The 12,033-nt window shown below is 45.2% G+C and overlaps 1 non-coding gene across 1 annotated transcript; it reads right to left on the bottom strand.

The window, feature by feature from the left end:
• Positions 1-4,048: 4,048 nt before the first annotated feature.
• TRNAA-UGC (transfer RNA alanine (anticodon UGC)) lies at positions 4,049-4,120 on the bottom strand. Its single transcript has one exon. It is a non-coding gene; the product is annotated as a tRNA-Ala (tRNA).
• Between the last annotated feature and the right edge of the window lie 7,913 nt (positions 4,121-12,033).

The following is a 12,033-nucleotide window of genomic DNA, read 5'->3' on the forward strand; positions in this document are numbered from 1 at the left end:
TATGTAGAACTTTGTCAAATGCCTTTTTGAAATCAAGGTAAATGTCATCGACTAATTTAGTGCTGTCATACATGTTGATATCATTGAAAAAATCATGTAAATTAGTAAGACATGAATGCTTATTTCTGAATCTGTGATGCGACTTTGATGAGATTATTCTGTTCTAAATGCTTGACCAGTTTACCTCTAACTATGGTTTTCTAACAACTTGCAAACAACTGCTGTCAAGCGTATTGGTCAATACCTGCTGGGTTGAGATTTGTCTCCCTTTTTGAATATCGGAGTTACATTTGCCAATTTCCAACTGCCTGGTACAGTGTTGTTTCTGAGAGATAATATTGAATACCAGTATAGGGTACCCTGTTTGTTAAGAGTTTCACTATTTCGTCTTTTGTCTCCTTTAAGACTTGGAGATATTCCATCTGGCCCTGGTGATTTATTTACCTTTAGTTTATTTAGTGCAAGGAAGACATCTCTCTCACCGATAATAATTTCTGTGAGTGTGTTGTCAATGCATGTGGAGGACAGTGTTTGGATCGAGCATGGACTTTCTACTGTAAATACCGATGTAAAGAAAGTATTAAGATTTTTAGCCGTCTCGGTTTCATTATTTGTACGTTCACCATTTGCTGATACTGGTGGTCCTATTGTTGGCGTTAATATTTTCTTATTTCTGATATACAGGTATACCCTGATATGTGATACCCCTGGATGCGATACACCGGCTTAACAATGGGGGTAAAAATACCACCATACCCCACCTAATGATGGCCATACCCCGGTTTAAGGATGAGTTTTGATTTTTATTTTTTTTTTACCAGTTTCGATGATTTTTTAGTCTAAAATTGTGTGTTTAAGTTGATATATAAACAGTTTTTAGACTTAGATTAATGTGTTTTAGCCATAGGTGGGGTGAACATTGTCATTTTGGGATACAGTTTACTAAGTTTGATTTTTTCCAGACATATATTTGATGATTTTCAGATTTTATTTATTGGTTTTAGTGAGTTATTAACAGGTGTTAGGCTTAGGTTAGCTTCTTTTACAGTTGTTAGGCCATTTTGATTGACTTTAAACATGTTTTGGGGCTCATTTGGGTGGGTTTTGGACTTGGTTGGGGGGGAAACCCAAGGCTGAAAATGCTTCCCATTACTTTACATGTTAAAACTACCCCGATATACGATACCCTGCCTAACGATGGGTTTTTACCAAACCAATAGCAATGTTAAACCGGGGTATACCACTAACTGAAAAATTCTTTGGGATTTGATTTACAGGTTTTTCTTACTTTGCGTTATTCACAGTTTAGCATTTCCACATAAGTTACAGTAAATATCTTTATCCTCCTCATTATTAGTGGATTTGTATTTCTCATAAACAAGTTTCATTGCTGAAAGACGTCTCGTAATATTACTGTTCCACCATTTTGGCTTATTACTTTTCACAAGTCTTCTATTATACATCGGTACACATGCCTTAACTGCATTATTAAGGATTCCTGTGAACTCTGTCTATGCGTGTGTATATTTTTAATAATCGGTTCCCATTCATTGCTGCATAAAGTCACGGTAGCTTTAATTTGTGAAAATCGGCTTTCCTGTAGTCTGGGATTTTCTCGTAACTGCAATTTTGGTCAGTGTTAAGGAAACTGAGGTTGAATGTGCCTGTGCGATGATCACTGAATTCTTCCCCTATGGTACTTGAACAGTAATATCTGAGAGTGAGACGACGTTATACTGTGTGTGTGTGTGTGTGTGTGTGTGTATTTAAACCCACTCCTATGCCTTAACAAGCATGAACCACCCATCACAAATCACCTCCAGCCACATTAACCTGGAACAACCCTTAATTCAAGCCAATAGTCCATGATATACGCTGATTATATCTATCACTTGTATTGCTCTTATCTCTCCTATCATTGTTTATACTATCTCTCCTATCATTGTTTATACCCTGCAGCCCGATGACCTAAATCCGTATTCTCATCAGGCTCCCTAGCACCTTTTCCTTAGCGATTTGTTTGTTCCGACGATTTTGTGTGTGTGTGTGTGTGTGTTCTTGTTTTGACAGCTCACAGTTCTTTCCCTCTTGTTTTGTTCAGTCTTTTCTTCCTTCCATTCTTTCTTTCTTTCTTCCGTTCTTCCTTCCGTTCTTCCTACCTTCCTTCCCTCCTCATTCCTTCCTTCCCTCCTTATTCCTTCCTTCCTTTCTTTCCTCTTTTTCCTTCCTTCCTTTCTTCTTGAACCAGTTTCAATCCCTTTCACTCTTTGTTTTTATTTTTTATTTTGTTTTGACGTGTGCGAGGCGAGTGTCACCCCATCGCCAGTGTTGCCATCTAAGGAATGACGGCAAAAACTGACCTGGCAGGAAAACAGTGCGAAAAAAAAGCGACAAAAAGTAAAAAAACAAGAAAAAACAAATAAGGACTTTTGATCAGACCCAGCTTGTTTTTGTCGTTGTGTATGGGTGTGGGTTGATGTTTTTTTCTTTCTCTTTGATGTTGTTGTTGTTGTTGTTCATCATCATCATCATCATCATCATCATCATCATCATCATTTTTAATCTTCATCATCTTCTTCAGTCTTCTTCTTCTTCTTCTTCTTCTTCTTCTTCTTCTTCTTCTTCTTCTTCTCCTCCTCCTCCTCCTCCTCCTCCTCCTCCTCCTCCTCCTCCTCTTCCTCCTCTTCCACCTCTTCAAGTAGTAGGTAAAACTAAGATCAGGAACAAGAACTTGGCAAACCTTTCATAAATCACTTAACCACATCAATCCCAAGACGTCATTTTTACATAATTCTTGTCATGCTGCCAGACGATTTTACTCAGCTTAGGGGGTTAGAGGGGTTAGTGTAGGCTGGATCAAACCCCTCCAGTCCCACATGTCTCCCAGTTGAATGAAATCGTCCTGGCTATGTGATGGAAGGCGTTAGGAGAAATACATTGAAGTGGTTTGGTCATGTGGAGATGATTAAGAGTGAGAGACTAACGAGGAGAGGGTATGAGTGAGGTGGAGATGGAAAGCGTTAGGCGAAAATTGCGGTGTACAATAAGGTGGTGTGGCCATGTAGAGAGGATGGAGAGACTAACGAGGAGGGTGTATGTGAGTGAGGTGGAGGTGGAAAGCGTTAGGAGAAATACATTGAGGTGGTTTGGCGATGTGAAGAGGATGGAGAGTGAGAGACTAACGAGGAGGGTGTATGTGAGTGAGGTGGGGACTTAAAGCGTTAGGAGGAATACACTGAGGTGGTTTGGCCATGTGGAGAAAATGGGGACTAACGAGGAGGGTGTGTGTGAGTGAGGTGGGGACTTAAAGCGTTAGGAGGAATACACTGAGGTGGTTTGGCCATGTGGAGAAAATGGGGACTAACGAGGAGGGTGTATGTGAGGGAGGTGGGTAGGGGGGAGAGATGGGGAGACCGAGGATGAGATAGAGGGATGGAGTGGTAAGGTATATGAGAAATGGGGGTATAAGAACAGGAGACAAGTTGCAATAGGCCAGTTAGCCCATCCTAGGCAGCTTCTTCAAGAGTAACTAAACTGTTAGACTAAGACAAGGCTAGCAAAGACGAAGGCTTTCTCACGACCACCAAACTTTCCAGTCGAAACCGGCAGGAAAAAGTGAGCTGGAACACCACGCAGTAGTGAAAAACTGGCTGGACATTTTATTGGAAAGTGTGAAAGGAAAAAGAGACTATCATAGTGTAACCTGAAAAGGAAAATGAATGATTTAGTATTGGTTATAAGATTTTTTTTTTCTATACCCACCCCATATTTGTCATATGCTTATCTAGCCTATGCTTGAAACTCTCAATGGAAGGGACAGCAAATACATCACAAGGCAGCATATTCCATTCGTCCTCTACTCTGTTGTCAAACCAGTCTCTACCTGTACGCTTACTGAAACGGAATTAATCTAGTTGGAAACCTTTATATTTCTATCCTTCCTTATCGCCCTGTCCCTTGCCATTTCGCTGCCCTCCCCCCAACTTCATATACCTCTCACAAAAATTTCCAGCCAGGTAATATTCAGGTAGCTAATAAAAATACTGTCTGGAGGTGCCGGGGATCGAACCCGGGGCCTTTCACATGCAAAGCGAACGCTCTACCACTGAGCTACACCCCCAATAGAATGAGTCGCTAGTGTCCATGTGCTACGTACTCTTTATATATATATCAATTCGTGCATTTCCTTCCTTCCACTTATTATTTGTTCCTGCTCAGTAACGACCTCTTCCTACAACAGTGCGTCCTATGATTTTTTGTACACTTTCAAGTCCTCTCTCTCTCTCTCTCTCTCTCTCTCTCCAATTCTATCCTGCCCTTTCCTCATCCTTTTTCCTCTCTTTTTCCCCCTTTTTATTTTTTAACATTCTCTCTTCTCTCCTTCCCTCTCTCCAACCTCTTCTTATTTTCTCATTCTTCCCCTTCTTCTCTTTCTCTCCATTTTCTTTCATTCCTCACTATCCCCTTCTTCCTCTCTTCTTGTCTACTCTTTCTCCCCCTCCCCCCTTTTCCCCCCTCTTCTTTTTCCCAACCCCTCTCCTGCATCCCTTCCTTACACCTCTCCCCCTCCCTTCCCCCTATCCTCTTACCTCTTCAACCCCCCCTTCTCCCCCACCCCTACCCCCTTACCCTCTCCTCCTCCTTCTCCTGTTTACCCTATATCTTCTTTCTTCTTCTTCTTCTTCATCATCTTCATCATCGTCATCATCATCATCATCATCATCATCATCATCTTCTTCTTCTTCTTCTTCTTCTTCTTCTTCTTCTTCTTCTTCTTCTTCTTCTTCTTCATCATCATCATCATCATCATCATCATCATCATCATCATCATCATCATCATCATCATCATCTTCTTCTTCTTCTTCTTCTTCCTCTTCTTCTTCTTCTTCATCATCATCATCATCATCATCATCATCTTCCTTGTGTGTCATATTCCTTTCGCCTTTTTGCATCCCCTATTTCTCTTCCTGATTCTTCCCCACATTCTTCCATTAACATTAAAGTAACATAAGAAATCGGATTCAGTTAACTCCACCTTCTTACAAGGAAAATTTTAATTAATTCTTGATATGGAAAACAGAACACAGAGTAAATGAATTCGTGCTCCAGGAATTTAGGTACACACACACACACACACACACACACACACACACACACACACACACACACACACACACACACACACACACACACTGCTTCTAATTGTCTTTGATATTGAAAAGGTAGAGATAGAATTTGGGTACACACACACACACACACACACACACACACACACACACACGGATTACTTTTGAGTTTGTTTGGTACTTCATTACATTTGTTTTGGTCTGTATATTGATTTGTTATATTTTTATTTATTTGTGTTATTTTCCATTTTCTGTTCCTGACTTAGAGGGTTTGTGCAGGACAGGGTAGGGCACGGTAGGACAAGGCAGGGCAAAGTAGTTCAGGACTGGGCTAGGTAGGGCAGGAGAGGGCAAGATGGAATACGGTAAGGGAGAGAAGGGCAGGGCAGGGTAGGGTAGGGCAGGGCAGGGCAAGGCAGGACAAAGCAGGATAGGGTAGGGCAGGGCAGGGCAAGGCAGGACAAAGCAGGATAGGGTAGGGCAGGGGAGGGCAAGGCAGGACAAAGCAGGATAGGGTAGGGCAGGGCAGGGCAAGGCAGGACAAAGCAGGATAGGGTAGGGCAGGGCAGGGCAAGGCAGGACACAGGGTGGTGGGAAGGACGGTTGATGGTTGATTGGGATGGTCATGTCTTTGTGTCCTGGGGGGGATTTGTGGGGGAGGGGGGGATTGAGAGGATTAACGCAAATGCACCTACAGAGAGAGTGTGAGAGAGGGGGAGAGAGGGCCGACCTAATGTTTCCTACGATGTGATGCCAACAGGGGTAGTGCAGTTGAGAGAGAGAGAGAGAGAGAGAGAGAGAGAGTTAAGCTTCACCCTTCCTTCAGTGCATATCACATCCGGGGGGTCATATTTCTAGGGGGGAGGGGGGTCAGGTGAGGTCAGGGGTTGTTTGTGCATCTCCCAGGTATACTCAGGTCAGCTCTCTCTCTCTCTCTCTCTCTCTCTCTCTCTCTCTTCACATTCCTCCCTCTCCACCCTAACCCTCCCACCCTTCCTCCCTTCCCTCACATTCCTCATTCCCTCTCCCTTTACATTCCTCCCTTCTTCTCCATCAACTTCACATTCTTCCCTCCAAACTCTTCCACTTCTCTCCCTTTCCCTACACATCTGTCTTCCTTCCTGTTTCACATTTCTTTCCTCCTTCCTCCCCCTCTCTACACACGTCTCATCTCTCCTCCACATCACATCTTCCTTTCACTTCACATCTTGTCCTGTTTTTCATCTCACATCACCTTTCATTTCACATCCCTTCCTCTCATCACAGTCACCATCCCACATCCCTCTTTCCCCCCCACCCCGCCTCTCTCTCTCACACATCTTTTTTCTTCCCTTCTCCACAGCACCTTCCTCCCACCCTCTTCCTTCACATCCCGTCCCCTCCTCCCACCCACCCACCACCCTCCTTCCATTCCACATCCCTCTGCCTCCGCCATCCCTCCTGTCAGTAGTACCGGGTATAAAAAAAAAAAAAATGACGTGGACATTTTATAGGAAAGCAAGAGAAGAGATCCAGAGAGAGAAAGAGAGAGAGAGAGAAAGAGAGAGAGGGGGGGGAAGGGAGACATTTTTGCTACTTATTTTTTCTTTTTTTTCTTTTTTGTTTTGTCATACCCAAACCCTGATACCCATTCATTAATCTTGGCACTGAAAACTCTTCCTCTGTTTCGTATCAAGGCCTTCATATCACCGTCCACTCATCGGTTATGGGAAATCGTTCGGGTTGTCACTCAGTGTAGGGTCACCTGAAGGGGGTGGGGGTGTGTCTTTCCATCCATCCAATTTTCCTTCAGGTTTTTCTCAACTGGTCCTCTTACTTTCTCACACACCCACAGTCTCCCCCCCCCCACACTTAGTAGATTATCCCTCCCTCCCCTACTCTCCCTCTCTCTCTCTCTCTCTCTCTCCCCTCCCCCTCCCCTCCCCTCCCATCTTTCCGTTCATCCTCCCCACCTTGACCTGACCTAACCCTACGGCGGAGGTCATGGAGAGAGAGAGAGAGAGAGAGAGAGAGAGAGAGAAAGAGGTGGGGGTGGGCCATGTGGGTTGGGGGGGAGGGGATGACTATAGGCTGAAAGTTTCGTAAAAAGAACGCAATATTTTTTTTTTTCTGCATGACAGTACAGTAGAGAAAAATATCGTAAAGAGAACGCATTATTATTATTATTTTTTTTTTCAATGATGGTAGACTGAAAGTATCGTAAAAAAAAAAAAAATCCCCATTTTTCGTGTTTTCAATCCTTTAATAATTACACTTTTTATTCTAATTTATTTCTCCCGCAGGCTACCCCATTCCCATTTTCTATATAATCTCGTCTTTTATGCCCGATTTTTGATGGGTAACTGGCATATTTTTTCCCTTGTTTTGGTGTTGATTGTTTGACCACGTATCCTACCATATGGCATCACGAGGAAGGCTGGTAAACAGCTCTGGAAAACAACATGGCTTCCCTCCTCTTAAAACAACCGTCAAAACAAGCCCCAAACATCTAAACATCACTAAAATAAACAAATAATAAACATACATTCTTCAGTTTTTACTTCTATTTTTTGTAGGACACACAGAGATGGTTTTAGGAGATGTTTTAGGGACATGTAGGACTGTGTTCCCTTAAATGAGGTTTTCTATCGCATTTGCAGTAGGGGGTGGGGGAAAGGGGGAATTTAGGGGGTGGAGATGGGGTGAAGAGGCAGTTAAGTGTGAATGAGGAGGGGGATGAGAGGGAGGGGAGGTGGGGGCATTTTAAGGGGTATGTAGGTGTGGAGAGGCAGGCGTCAATGTAGGGGGGTGGGGATAGGTGGGGGTGGAAAGGCAGGTAAGTTTGAATGTAGGGGGGTGAATGAGGAGGGGGGATGAGAGGGAGGGGAGGCGGGGGCATTTTATGGGGTAGGGTGGGGATAGAGAGGCACGTAAGTGTGAATGAGGAGGGGGATGAGAGGGAGGGGAGGTGGGGACGTCTTAGGGGGTAGGTGGGGATGGGGAGGCAGGTAAGTGTGAATAAGGAGGGGAGAATGAGAGGTGAGGGAGGGGATATGATGGGGAGAGGGGTGAAGATAAGAGAGATGTGAATGATGGGGAGAAAGAAAGGGCGAAAGATTGGGTGAGGAAATGAGGGGAGGAGGGGATGGAAAATAAGTTAGTCACATTCTCCATTCTCTCCTAGTCAGTCTCTCATTCTCCACGTGGGATGATCATTACGTTGCTATCCTTATCTCATTCTAGTAGTTCAGTTACTCTTCTAGGAGCTGCCTAGCATGGGCCAACCGGCCTACTGCAGTTATCCTCTCTTCTTATGTTCTTATGTTAATTTTAGGCGATTTTATTCAGCTTGGAGAGAGAGAGAGAGAGAGAGAGAGAGAGAGAGAGAGAGAGAGAAGGGGGGGACACCAATTAAGAAGGAGTGACTGAAAAATGTACAGAATGGGGAATTTCGAGATATACAAAGGAATTAGAGAGTGAATTTTCAAGGCCAGAGAGAGAGAGAGGGAAGGGGAGAATGAGTGTGTGTGTGTGTGTGTGTGTGTGTGTGTGTGTGTGTGTGTGTAAGGGCATGCAGGTAGAAGGCAGGGTTTAGATGGTGTGTGTTAAGATGCTGGAAGGATAGGGTGTCATCTTTCATAGTACTGTGAGTTGATAAGTGTGAGAGCCAGTGTGTAGGGTGAAGGTGTGTTTGGGTCAGGAATATTAACCAGCAGAGGAGTGTGAGATGCAGAAGAGGTGAAATATTAAGCAGAAAAACATACCCAGCCTCTCTCAGCTTAGGAATATTAGCCAGCAGAGGAAAGTGAGAAGCAGAAGAGGTGAAATATTAGGCAGAGAAACATACCAAGCCTCTCTCAGCTTAGGAATATTAGCCAGCAGAGGAAAGTAAGAGAAGAAATATCAGGGTAGAAAAACGTATCAAGCCTCTCACAGCTGAGTAATATTAGCCAACAGAGGAAAGTGAGAAGCAGAAGAGGTGAAATATTAGGCAGAAAAACATATCAAGCCTCTCTCAGCTGAGTAATATTAGCCAGCAGAGGAAAGTGAGAAGCAGAAGAGGTGAAATATTAGGCAGAAAAACATATCAAGCCTCTCTCAGCTTAGGAATATTAGCCAGCAGAGGAAAGTGAGAAGCAGAAGAGGTGAAATATCAGGGCAGAGAAACATACCAAGCCTCTCTCAGCTTAGGAATATTAGCCAGCAGAGGAAAGTGAGAAGCAGAAGAGGTGAAATATTAAGCAGAGAAACTTACCCAGCCTCTCTCAGCTTAGGAATATTAGCCAGCAGAGGAAAGTGAGAAGTATTGCCACGATTAGGCTACCTGAGGATTGCCACAGGACTTTAGAATCTCCTTGGTTACTAGTGCAAAATTTAGTAGAGAATGTGAATGCTGTTGTTATTTTGTTTTTACCTGAGAAATTGGTTACCTTCAGAATTTGATTAAAATCTGAAAAGACGTTGTTTTAAGGTAGGGTTGAGTCTCCTTGGTTACTAGTCAAATCAGCCCTCCTATGTGATTACACGTGGTCATCAACTGAGAGAGAGAAAGAGAGAGAGAGGAAAAGGGGTAGTGAGGGAGAGAAAGGGAGGGAGGGAAAGGTAAGAGATCGTGAAGAGAGGGAGGGGAGGGAGGGAGGGAGGGAGGTAGGGGGAAGATTGAAGAGGGAGGGACATCGCCTGGGGGAGCAGTATTGGTCAAAACAACACCCCTCCCCCTTACTCCTCCCCCCTCCCCATCCCCTCCCCCACCCCCTCCCCCTCCCCCACCCCCTCCCCGCTCCCCCCTCCCCCTTCCTTTGTTGACCTGTGTGGCCTGATCTCACCTCTCTCTCTCTCTCTCTCTCTCTCTCTCTCTCTCTCTCTCTCTCTCCTCAGCTGTGTCTCCCTCCCTCTGAGTGTCCTCCCCCTCCCCCCTCCCCCTCTCACTAATCAAAATTTTCCTTACCAGGCAAAATGCTTCCCCTCCCCCCCCTGTCTTCCCCTCTCCTCCTCCTCCTCCTCCTCCTCCTCCCTGTCCTTCACATTCCTCCTCTCCTCTTTCCCTCTCCTTCTATTTCTCTCTCTCTCTCTCTCCCTCCCCCCCTCCTCCATTTTTCCTCTTTATCCTTCCCCCTCTCTTCCTTATTTCCTCTTCCTCTCTCTCCTCCTCTCCATTTTCTCTTCTTCCCCTCACCTTCTCTCTTCTCCCCTCCCCCCTCTTCTCTCCCCTCTTCCCCTTTTCTCTCACCCTTTTTTTTAAATCCGTACTTCTGTCTTTCTTGTTTTTTCTCTCTCCACTCCTCTGTCTTATCTCCCCCCACCTCCCCACCCCCCTCATCCCCCTCTCCCTCTCCCCCTCCCCATCCCCCTCTCTCCCCCTCCCCCTCTTCACCCCTCCCTCCCCCCTTCCCCCTTCCCCCTTCTATCTATAACAAAATGTCTAAGGTGTTGATTACTGTTACCCCCTCCTCCTCCTCCCCCACCCCCACCCCTTGCCCTCCCCTACCCACCTCTCTCTCTCTCTCTCTCTCTCTCTCTCTCTCTCTCTCTCTCTATTCCCTTTTCCTTCCTCAACCCTTTCCAACAACTTCAGTCTCTCCTCCTCCTCCTCCTCCTCCTCCTCCTCCTCTTCAATAGGTAATAAATCGGTGACACAAATTCCTTTCCCCTGTTGTAGAATGCAATACAACACTAACATTTAACGCTGAGTTGTGATAAGCATCTGCATTATCACACACACACACACACACACACACACACACACACACACACACACACACACACAGTTCTAGAATGTGATATAGTTTCTCTCTCTCTCTCTCTCACACACACACACACACACACACACACAGTTCTAGAATGTGATATAGTTTCTCTCTCTCTCTCTCTCACACACACACACACACACACACAGTTCTAGAATGTGATATAGTTTCTCTCTCTCTCTCTCTCACACACACACACACACACACACACACAGTTCTAGAATGTGATATAGTTTCTCTCTCTCTCTCACACACACACACACACACACACACAGTTCTAGAATGTGATATAGTTTCTCTCTCTCTCACACACACACACACATATACACAGTTCTAGAATGTGATATAGTTTCTCTCTCTCACACACACACACACACACACACACACACACACACACATATACACAGTTCTAGAATGTGATATAGTTCCTCTCTCTCTCTCTCTCTCTCTCTCTCTCTCTCTCTATCGTTGGAGCTGTTTAGTATGGTCCAATTGGCCTACTGCAGTTATCCTCTCATGATCGATGTTCGTCTCCCTTTCTTTCTCTCCCTCTCTCTCTCTTTCCTCTCCCTTCTCTCTCTCACTCGTTTCTCTTCCACTACACCTTCCTCTCTCCCTCCTCTCCTTCTCCTCTCTTTCTGTATCTCCTTCTCACGTTTCCTCCCCTCTTTTCCCTCCTCTCTTCTCCCCCCCTCCCCCTTCTCTCTCTCTTACCTCTCTCTTTTCCTTGCTGTTCCCTTTGCTCTTTTCCTTTTTATTTTTCTCTCTTCTTCCCCCTCCTTTCTTCTGTTCTCTCTCCTCTCTCTCCTGTCTTTCTCTACTTCCTCTCCCTCTCATTCTCCTCCTCTTCAATCCTTCTCCTGCCTCTCCCCCTCCCCCCTTCTATCTCCCCCCCTCCTCCCCAATCTCTAGTCATGCTTGCTTGATATTATACAACTCCCCCTCCCCTCCCTCTCCCCCTCCTTCCCACCTATGCCTCTCTCCCCTTCCCTTCCCCCTCCCTCTCCCCCTCCTCCCCCACCTATGCCTCTCCCCCTCCCCTCCCCCTCCCCTCCCCACCTTACTTATTAGGTAGAATGTCACCCCACCTTACTTAACCTCTCCCCTCCCTTCATCTCCCCTCCCCTCCCCTCCCCTCATGAGCAGTTATATTTTTTCATGTCTGTATCACCACAAGTATT

The sequence above is a fragment of the Coenobita brevimanus genome, chromosome 77, assembly GCF_032717465.1.
Source record: "Coenobita brevimanus isolate Jiangsu-jjx chromosome 77, ASM3271746v2, whole genome shotgun sequence".
Lineage (NCBI taxonomy): Eukaryota > Metazoa > Arthropoda > Malacostraca > Decapoda > Coenobitidae > Coenobita > Coenobita brevimanus.